At 44.4% G+C, this 11,242-nt stretch overlaps 1 long non-coding RNA gene across 1 annotated transcript; it reads right to left on the bottom strand.

Annotated features, from left to right (window-relative positions):
- Nucleotides 1-564: 564 nt before the first annotated feature.
- Nucleotides 565-10,038, bottom strand: LOC122234720. The gene is made up of 4 exons (XR_006212642.1): nt 9,524-10,038; nt 4,945-5,117; nt 4,344-4,490; nt 565-1,147 (listed from the first exon to the last, which is right to left on the bottom strand). It is a non-coding gene; the product is annotated as an uncharacterized LOC122234720 (long non-coding RNA).
- Between the last annotated feature and the right edge of the window lie 1,204 nt (nt 10,039-11,242).

Raw genomic sequence — 11,242 nt, 5'->3', positions numbered from 1 at the left:
GCTCAAATCCTATACCCATTCAGAAAGCATTCCCAGGGGCGCCTGGGTGGTTCAGTCAGTTAAGCGTCCAACTTTGGCTCGGGTCATGATCTCAAGGTTTGTGAGTTCCAGCCCCGCATCGGGCCCTGTGCTGACAGCTCAGAGTCTGGAGCCTGCTTCAGATTCTGTGCCTCCTTCTCTCTCGGCCCCTCCCCTGCTGGCACTCTGTCTCTGTCTCTCTCTGTCTCAAACACAAATAAACATTAAAAAAATTTTTTTTTAATTCCCTTATCTTTTATTCCCTTATCTTTTTTTAAATTCCCTTATGTAAAGTTGTTTTTATTTGTTTTTTTTGTTTATCACAAAGCTATTTGCTGGTACAAAGGAGTGGAATGATATACACATTTTTAAAAATGTAAATTAAAATAGATGTTCTTGCTCAAAAGGGAGGGCATACAGTTTAGATGGTGAGGAAATTCCTATTCGAGTTGATGAGAAAGCAAAGCTGAAATTAATTAATCAGCTCTCCCCCTCAGTGGATCTCCAGTGCTATAAGCCTTCCATAGAGCGTCTTCTCAAACTGAGTGTGATTCTAGGATTCAAAGAGTTGGAGCTTGTAATCAACACAATTCCTAAATGCAAGCCCATTATTTCATTTGGTGTTCCACCAAAGAAACGGCCATCGTTTCTGTGATCTTGGGAAAGTGCTGGATTATAAAGGCACCTTCCTAAAGGATTTTCGAGAGTAATTGTTGACTTTCCTTACTTTTCTCCTTACCCATCAACTCCTCCCAAAAGATGCAGCTCTATAGTGCTTACTCTATGTCACTTATTACAACTTTGTAAATAGTAACTTGTTTGTTTTGACCTCCTTTCTGGGTTATAAACTCATTTTCTGGTGGAGTTAACTTACTTAAGAAACATCTATTGGTGTGCTTGCAGCAGCATAAAGCATCAGGAGTCTATTGGCAATGGAGTTACCAAAACCAATGAAGCTTGATTCCTGCTCCAAAAAAAGTTTATGATATAGTACAGTAGTTTCCAAACTTGGCGGCCAATTGCAGACAGCTGGAGAGATTCTGATTCAAGTGGTCTGGGATTGGTCAGGCACTTGAGGACTTTTAGCTCCTTTGGTGATTTGAGTGTGCAGCCAAGGTCGAGAAATGTTCTAGATGAAAAGAAGAGTGTTATTTCAATACAAGACTGAGGGTGCTGGGAAGGGTGCTGAGGGAAGTCACAAGGTGTGGTGAAAGCCCAGAGGAGGAGCACCCTAACAGAGAATCCCAACCCAAGTTAGAATCTTACCAAGTACCCTGGCACCATCCCAAACTCATGAATTCAGAATCTCAGATCACAGGGCATTAGTATGTTTTAAAAGCTCCCTGGGTGATTCTGATACCCAGAGATGGTTGAGAGCCATTGGAACCCTCCTAGGGAGATATAGTGAGGGGAAGGCTTGTTACCCTCTAGGGGTAACAGCTACATGGAGACTTGGAAAGTACAATTGGGTAGTTAGGCAAAGGAGGAGGCCAGGCCTTGACATTCTACTCTGCTTCTCCCACTATGCCCACACAGGCCCTGGAACATGGTAGTTACTCAATAAACTTTTGTGAAATGAATGTTCAGGATATAAGTGATCACTGGGTTCCATATGTGGAAGCATCTGTATTAGCCTCCTACAGCTCCTGTGACAAAGTACTACCATCTGGATGGCTTAACACAACAGGAATTTCTTCTCTCACAGTCCTGGGGTCTACCTATATGAAATCCAGGTACCAGCAGGGTTGGTTCCTATTTAGAAGCTCTGAGGGATAATCTACTCCATGCCTTTCTCACTTCTGGTAGTTACCAGAAGTCTGGCATTCCTTAGCTTATAGGTGCATCACTGCAATCTCTGCCTCCATTGTCACATGGCCTTCTTCCCTCGTGTGTGTTTCTGTGTCCAAAGGTCCCTCTTATTCTAAGTACACTAGTCTTTGGGTCATCTAATCTCGTATCTAGTATCTAGGCCCAGTCTAATCTAGTATTAACTCAACTTGATTACATCAGTAAAGACCCCATCTCTAAATAAGGTCATAATTACAGGTAGCTGGGATTAGGGGGGGCACCATTCAACCCACATGGCATCCCAAAGAGTAGGAGAAGCCGGTTGTCACACAACAGAGAGAGGTATGTGGGGGGAGGAGCCTGAACTCGTCCTAACCTTTTCCCTGCTCTCCTTGGATCTACTCACTTGAGTGAGTGGTTCTGAAACATTTCCAGTTACGAACCCCTGGTTTTTGTACAACTCTTCCACACATGATACATCATTAATTTGTGAAGTTACACTTCGCATTTTTAGGGACAAATGAGAAATATTCCATAAAGGAATTTGAGACTGCGACATCTTCTGTCCTCCATGCGAGTCATCTAGCTTTATAAATTTGGTTCTTCCTCTAGCTCGGTCGAAAGCGCACAACACGCTCACAGACTCAGACGTCTGGGGCAAAACTGGGACAGTCCCCAGCAAACTGGGACAGATGTCACCCTATCTGTTTCTCACTCCGTCTTTGTCTCTCTTTCCCAGGCTCCCTGTGTGTCTTCTGCTTGGGTGTGCCCTGTTGGAAAGGAGAAGGACACATGTGACATATTTAAAGCTTGATGAAAGGGCTGAAGGATTCCAGCTGCTTTTTATCCAACCCTGACACTTAGATACTTTTCAAGAAGCAACGTGGCCTTATGAATTGGTAAGAATAAAAAGAAATAGTTTATCCTCTAGCTTTATCCTTACAAGGCCCCACCTAACTGCCCACATGGTGAACTGGGAAAATAGTAAACTGTAAAATGTTTTAGTTGAGATATAAAGTAGACCTATTTTGAGTATATGACGATGACTTGTACATAAACTTGGAGCCTTCCCTGACAGCCCAGTCTCTGAAAACAGCCCAGACTGTCTCCACTGCTTAACTTCTGCCTCCTCTGCCCATTGCCGTCTGGCTTGTGCACCCACAACTGCAATGGAAATGATTTCTGAAGATTATCAGGACCTTCCGATTGTGAGGTGTCATGGCTTCAGTTTTAGAATGGCTGACGTTTAAAAAAATTACCCTACCATGCACTGGAGAGGATGTGGAAGGCCCAGAACTCTCTGATACCACTCATGGGAATGTAAAATCGTACAACCGCTTTGCAAAACAGTTCAGCAGTTTCTTAAAAAGTTAAACATATACAGATCATATGAGCCAGTCTGGGTATTCACCCAAGAGAAAAGAAAGCATGCGTTCCTACAAGGACATGAACATGAACAGTCAAAGCAGCTTTATCTGCATTAGCCAAAGATTGGCAACAACCCAAATGTCCATCATTTATCCATTAAGGAGAATGGATAAATAAACTGTGATACATCCATGCTAAGTCCACAATGGAATACTATTCAGCAGAAAGGAAGAAGGAAGGTAGGAAGGAAGGAAGGGAGGAAGGGAAGAAGGAGGGAAAGCTATTTACACAATGCTCCAAAATGGGTGAGTCTCAATCTCAAAATAATTAGGCCCATTCCCAAAATAAGGAAGGCAGTTTAAAAAAAGAGTACATTCTATGATTTCATTTATATAAAATTTGAGAAAATGCAAACTAATCTATAGTGATGGATCAGTGGTTGCCTGGGAAAGAAGGATAGAAAGGGATGGAGAGGAGGGGTTACAAAGGACCAGAAGGAAACTTTTCGGGTGATGGATGTGTTCATCAACTTGATCACGGTGATGGTCTTAGGGTGTGTCCATACAGAAAACTTATGACACTATATACTTTAGAGATGTGTGGCTTATGGTATGTCAATTATACCTCAATAAAATTATTTTTAAAAGCCCATACATACATTTGAGTACTATATTTACTGACTTATCTACAGCATTTGGGACATCTGACAATTTCCTCCTCTCTGAAATGTTCCTCTTCCCAGGGTTCCAGGACATTGCTTCCAGATCTCTTCCTTGCCATACACGGGCAATCAGAGGTTATCACACTCAATTTAGATATGAGATTAGAATTCTGGCGTGTTGATTTTGAGCATATAGACCTATTTGTCTACCATCATTTTGAATAGCCACAATGATCACAAAAAAAGCAGGGAAATGTCTAACCAACTTGCAAATCCGAATATCTCAATAAATACTTTTGTATTTCCTGGCTGCTGTGACACCAGAAAGGGGGATAAGTGAGTGTGTTTGGGGTACTTGGTATGTGTCATCATGTGTGAATGACTACCCGTAAAAAATAAGGAATTAAGAAAAGATGAAAGGTCCTAAGAACCAGCTCCCAATGAACTCAAGAGCCTTCTAAGGCAGCCCTCAAGGCTGCAGAGAGGTAAGAAATTGACCTCCAGTTACCCATACGAGGAAGGTGGCTTTTCACCCATTGCTTCCATAAATCTGATGCAGACAGGGGGTGGGATCTGGCTGGGCTTCATTCTCCCTTGATTCAGTGCAGACACACATCTCTGGCTTGACCCCCAGTCCTCTATTTTCACCTCGTTCCTGAAAGAATAGCAACTCTTTCAATCCTCACCAGTCCGGCAGCTGCTCACACCAAGGCCTTAAAGAAATGGCGAGGGGCCATGTTTTCAAAGGCCGCCTTGCCTTACTAGACAGTTGAGTAACTTTTATGAGATCTATTGCCAACTTTTTAGTGTTGCCCAATAGTTGCCCAAATATGTTATGACATATGCTTATTTAATCAGTCCACACACGTGGTTTGAATTTAAGAGACAAAATCTACCAGAGTGTGGCTCTGTAGTTTTACCAGGATGCTGAAGTGCTAAGTCAGGGAACTTCAGCCCAAATTTCTGTCTATACACCGTGAGTCACAGCTGTTAATCCTTATAGGAGTCACATGCTTAGGTATTGACAGGAGCCTGCTTTGAGATTCCTGTTTACTAAGCTCAAGGTTGTCATGGTGATAACAGTCAAATGTGGTGGTTACCAAACTTACTTTTTGCCTTTTTCCAGAAAGCTTTCAGTTGAGTTTCTCTTTCAAATGGTGTCAAAAGGGTAGATGCTCCTAAGACTCTCAATTCAAAGATCTCACTACAAATTTGTCTGTTGATTTTTTTGTGGGTAAAGATGTGATCACTTGCTCTGGGAGAGAAGCATTCTTTTTACTTTCTGGGAAGAAAACAAACACGGTCTGATGGAACCATTGCCTAAGGGCCAGGCAAATCCCACTTGATTAGGAGAATGTGTGTGTCACGATAAAGGAGAAATAACGCAGTCTGCAACAGTGAAAAGTAGAAGGCAGGGATCAGGGTGCCTTGATTGCTGTTGGCTCTTTTTGGACACAGGAGCCAGTTGGCCAGCAGGCACTCTTAGTATTCTATTCCATCAAGGGGTATTTGCATTCTGAATTGGTATTGGAGAAGATGAGAGGTCAGAGAGACAGGGAGATAAAAATAGTCAAAACTAATCAAAGCCCCAAGACCCAGCATCCGTTTGGGGTGTGTTCAGAGAAGCAAACGAGCAGGACTTCCTCTTTCTGTATTGACCGGAGTCTGAGTTATTTAAAGAGTTTCTTGCTTTGGGCGCCTGAACTTTAGAGGTGGGACATGAGAAAGAGTACAGAAGAGAACATGGGGTGATGGTATTGAAACTATTATTTTAACTTTGAAACCAAGAGAGAGACAGAGACAGAGAGAGGCCAGATGGTTCTACTGTTACATATAGCATAGTAGGTGAAATAAATTTCATTTTAAAGAAATTACCCATCGAAGACTCTAGCTAATATAAAGAAAAATAAAGTATTGTGAATTCCACCAATGTAGACATTTCAATTTGGATAATTGAAAGAAATCTTCAAATAATAATAGCTAAAATTGATCGCCAGACTCTGTGAGTTGAACTCATTGAATTCTCTCAATACACACGATTGTTTAATCTATTTTACATACGAGGAAGTTAAGGGAGAGTCAACTGCCTGGGGCCATAAATAGGGCGACGGTAGAGCATGGGTTCGGATGCAGCCCCAGTGACTCTTGATTCCACCACGATATTCCTGACGCTCCACTGGTCCTATGGGAGGGTTGTTAACAATTTGGTCCGTTTGTTTTCATTAGTGGGTTCGTTTTTGTTTAGTGTATTTCAGTTGGGCTTGGGGTGGGACTGCCTAATCAGTGGGGATTGTTTGTAATATCTTAATAATGTTGAATGTTTCCTGAAATATTGTAGGTTGTGACGCTAAAATATCCAGTTGAGGAGTGGAGCCCCCTTCCAGGAGAAAGCACTGCACCGTGTAATGGATGGAGTGTGGGATTGGGAGTCAGGGGTGCACGTTCCCGTCCTGGCTCCGTCATTCATCATTCATGTGATTTAGGGCAAGCAGAGACTTTGAGCTCACATTTTTTTTTTATCAGTACATCAAGCCCCATCCCCCTTACTCAGAGGAATAAGATGATGCTTTCAGCCCTCTTGAACTTTTCATTATATTCAGAGCTTGGTTTGACTCAACACTTTCCAAAGCACATCGAGAAGCCATGAAATATATACCTTTCATCCCCTGTAGATCTAGGGGGTCTGCAGGCATTATGGAAGTGACATTGCCTTTATAGTCCTTCTTTAAATTTTTAAAAAAATTTTAATCTTTGAAAGACAGAAAGAGACAGAATGCGAATGGGGGAGGGGCAGAGAAAAAGGGAGTCACAGAATCCGAAGCAGGATCCAGATTCTAAGCTGTCAGCACAGAGCCTCACATGTGGCTCGAACCCACGAATGCAAGCTCACGACGAGCTGAAGCCGGACGCTCAACCAACTGAGCCACCCAGGTGCCCCACCTTCATAGTCTTGTAACAAATAGTAGGTCAGTGAAAGTAAAAGGGAGAAGAGTCTTGAGGTGCCAAGAGACGTGTTTTTATGCGTTCTTTGAGTCCATGATGACCTCCTGCCTTGATCTTCAATTTGCGATCAACATTTATCGCACCTCTGTGCTAAGCTCTGGGTGAATGGGAATAAGCAGTTGCTTTCCTCAAGATGTAAAGCCTGCACTCAAGGAGCACAACCACTGATGAAGTACAATAGTTGTCGGCCATTATAGTAGACTGCAGGGAGGTGGGGGCACCAAGAAGAGGTAGACCATTTTTTTTTTTAATCCCAGAAAATGTTTTATCAAGAAAATGACACTTAAGTAACCTTGCAAGATCAACAGCTAACTGGTCAACGAGGCATGGGGATGGGGAGTGCGTGAGAGAGGGGAGACTGGAAGCAATTAATTAATTTCTAATCCCATTTATGTTTATTCATTTTCTTTATAATACACCACAGGACCTCAAAGTACCTGCACTGACTACCAACAGAAAAATCGCATCCAGTCCGACTGCACGTTTGGTGGGTAGAATATTCTGACGTGAAGTTGTTGGGAGACATTGCTAGCATAAGAAGCCATGAGTTGCAAGGAAGCAATCTTTCTCCAGACGGATGCTGTTAAACCAGAAGTCGTAAGTGGATAAAAATGTCCTAGGAACACAAAACTTTTTATTGCCTTTCTCTTTTACAGATGAGAGACCACTAGAGGGCGCCAGACTTCAGTTTTCTGGATTAGGAAAGTGGGTTTGGCAAAGTACAGAGAGGTCACAGTTGAAGGGAATTGGCTCTTACCGCGTATCTTTGTTCTCTAGTAAAAGTAGATCTATAAATAGTCATCGTATTTTGAATAAATGTGAATATCGGTTTACCTTTCAAATCCTAAATTTGGGTTTAAAACTCAAAATAAAATAATACATAAAGTATTGCTTCTTTCAATAGGATTCCGGCCTATTCAGGATTCAAGGATTGATAATTCCAATAATGAGACTTCCAGCCCATCCTCTTCTTAATACTTATCTTTTGGGCTGAGTAGACTATGCCTGCTAATAGGTGCTTTATTTATTTGTTTCTTTATTCATTCATTTAAAGAGTATCTGCTCAGATTCTGTTATGGATTAGGCAGGTTGCTAGGTGTTGAAATACAAAGGTAAAAAAGATATGATGAACAGATAAACAGTGGTACATCCATACAATGACTATTATTCAAGGCTCAAAAGAAATGAGCTATCAAGCCATGAAGAGACATGCAAGAAACTTACATGCATATTACTGAGTGAAAGAAGCTAATCTGAAAAGGCCATATACTGTGATTCCAACTACATAACATTCTGGAAAAGACAAAACCATACAGTAAAAAGATCAGTGGCTGTCAGGGTTTATGGAGGATGGAGGGGTGAATAGACAGAGGATTTTTAGGGCACTGAAACTATCCTGTAGGATACCATAATGATGGACACACGTTTTTATGTATCTGTCAAAACCCATACGATGTCCATTGCCAAGAGTGAATGCTGATGTAAACTTTGGGCTGCGGGTGATATGATGTGTCTGTGTGGGTCTGTGGGTTGTCACAAATGGACAAATGGTGGGCGATGTTGATGGTGGGAAGGGTTTGCATGTGTGAGGACAGGAAGTAGAGGGGAATCTTTGTACTTTCTGCTCAGTTTTGCTGTGAACCCCGAACAGCTCTAAAAAATTCTTTTAACTATTTATTTTTGAAAGAGAGAGCGAGCATGCTCACATGTGGGAGGGCAGAGAGAGAGAGAGGGAGACAGCGGATCTGAAGCAGGCTCCTGGATGTCAGCACAGAGCCCAATGAATGCTGGGCTTGAACTCACAAATGTGAGATCATGACTGGAGCTGAAGTTGTACACTTCACCAACAGAGCTACCGAGGCGCCCCTAAAATATTCTTTAAAAAAAAAAAAGTGTTCCTTGGGGCGCCTGGCTGGCTCAGTCGGTAAAGTGTCTGACTTGGGCTCAGGTCATGATCTCACGGTTGGTGAGTTCGAGCCCCACGCCGGGCTCTGTGCTGACAGCTTGGAGCCTGGAGCCTGCTTCGGATTCCGTGTCTCCCCCTCTCTCTGCCCCTTCCCCAGTCATGCTCTGTCTCTCTCAATAATAAATAAATGTTTAAAAAAATTTTTTTTTAAGTGTTCCTCTCAAGGAGGTTCGAGTCTGGGAGGAACAGCAACCCACAAAACAAAAACAATGCCACGTGGGCACTACTCCAAGGAAGGCGTCAGTGTTGTGTGGGCCCTGGAGAGGGGCCCTCTGTCTCCCCACAGTGTGTGTGTATCCGGCAGGCCCGGGCTTGTTACAGGGGCAGCGGGAACAAGGGTGGCTGGGGACGCTGAAGGGGCCTCCCCTCTAGGCCCGACTGCCCCTCTAATTAGCGGTGAGCTTCTTAATAAGTCACTTGACCTGCCCAGCAGGCCTCGGTTTACCTCGCTCTGAATGGGCCCTGTTGTCCCCGATGATCGGTAAGGGCCTTTCTAGCTTCAACATAAAACCGATCATTGCAATTTTCATGCAAAGTTCTTTTGGGGGGGGGGGAGGAATACACACGATGTAAGATGTAGCACCCGAACCGTATTTCCGTGGTTGCACCCACTACCTCCACCAACGCTGCGTCTTTCCAGGGTGGATCCCCGTCCTCATCCCCTCCTCCCCCGGCACCGCCCCCCCCCCCCCCCCCCCCCCCGGCAGCCAAGGGTCTACCTCCTGTCTCTGGGCCTTTCACTGCTCTGGGTACCCCGAGTAAGTGGATCCATATGGCCTTTGTTCACGGTGTCTGGCTTATGTCACTCGGCGCGCTGTCTTCGAGGTGCATCCGTGCTGTGGCCGGTGTCAGAATGTCGTTCTTTTTTTCAGGCTGAATAACGTTCCATTGCGCCCAGACGATGGTGACGTTCTTCGGAAGGGGCTGTTTCTGACCCCACCAAGGGCGCCGCCGGGAGGAGAGCCCTGCAGAGCGCTCTTGCCCGCTTTTTCTCTCTCGGGATCCGGGGACAGCGAGTTCAGACCTGGGGATTCAGAGGGCTCTGCGTCTTCTGCTGGGGCAGCGCCTCCCTTTCACGAGCTGGGCTTTTAGCTCGTGCCCGCGTAATATCCTTTGATTCTCCTTGTTTGTCAGCCAGGACTCTGTTTCCCCCACGAGTAAGAAGGTGCTCCATCATCAAGAAGGGTCCCAGAGAGGGAAGACCGAGAGAATGAAGGGACACGGCCTCCTTGAGGCTCTCTCTGATCTCCGTGGGCTGATACAGCAAATGCAGGCCGAGTAATATATAAACATTATATGCTACATATCTGATATGTAGTATAATATATATGCAGAAATGTGTTGCTCCACATTCTGGAGGCTGGAAGGCCAAGACCCAAGTGCCAGCACAGTTGGCCACCCGAACTCTAATCAGACACAATAAGGGACGAGAACCTTTTTCCAGGCTGCACACAGCTGACATCTCTCTGTGTCCTCACATGGAAGGAAGAAGTAGGAAGGTCTCTGGGGTCTCTCTCTCTCTCTTTTTAATGTTTATTTGTTTACCTGAGGGAGAGAGAGAGTGTATGAGAGGAGAAGGTGCAGAGAGAGAGAATCCCACACAGGCTCTGCCCTGTCAGCGTAGAGCCCAACGTAGGACTCAAACTCACAAACGGTGAGATCATGACCTGAGCTGAGATCAAGAGTCTGACGACAAACCAACTGAGCTACCCAGGTGCTCCTGGGGTCTCTTTTATAAGGGCGCTAATCCCATTCATGCGGGGTCTACCCTTATGACTCAATCACCTCACAAAGGCCCCACCCCCTAAATGCCATCGCATTGGGTGTTAGGATTTCAACATCTGGATTGCGGGGGGGGGGCGGGGATACACACGTCTGGTCCATAACACCTTCTTTACTTGAGACAGCAGCAAAATGAGAGTCCAGGAGTAAAAAGGGTTGTGTATCCAGGGTGTTTAGAACCTGAAGACTCCATTCATGCCATTTATCAGAGATGGGAAAATCAAGTATGGAAAATGTGGTCTTAATTACCACCTCGTGAAATTGCTCAGTGTTGTGGCTGTGAGGAATTCGATTTCTGGAAGAACGAGAAAGTCAAAGCCAGTTTGTTCAAATAGAATTTTATGCCTCACTCACACGTAGACTAGAGGCATGTGGGTGACCACTGGCTAAAAAGCACCGCTGTTGGAAACCAGACAAGGAATGTCCTGACTTTGAGAGTATTTGCCGAACCGACGACAAAATAACATGGTTTCATTTTCAAAGTGCCTCAGCTGTGAGACTCTCTTCGAGGTTCACAGTCGCTTAAGTCCCCGCTATCCTCGAAACCTTTCTGGAGGTGTAGAGTGAAAGGCAGAATTGGGGTCTGGGCACCATTCACTGCTAGGCTAAGAGAATTTCACATTGAGAATGAAGGACACCATTGATACAAAACGCTG

This window comes from Panthera tigris, chromosome A1, assembly GCF_018350195.1.
Source record: "Panthera tigris isolate Pti1 chromosome A1, P.tigris_Pti1_mat1.1, whole genome shotgun sequence".
Lineage (NCBI taxonomy): Eukaryota > Metazoa > Chordata > Mammalia > Carnivora > Felidae > Panthera > Panthera tigris.
Note: the sequence above shows the minus strand (reverse complement) of the source record. Positions and strands in the feature narration are given on the sequence as shown.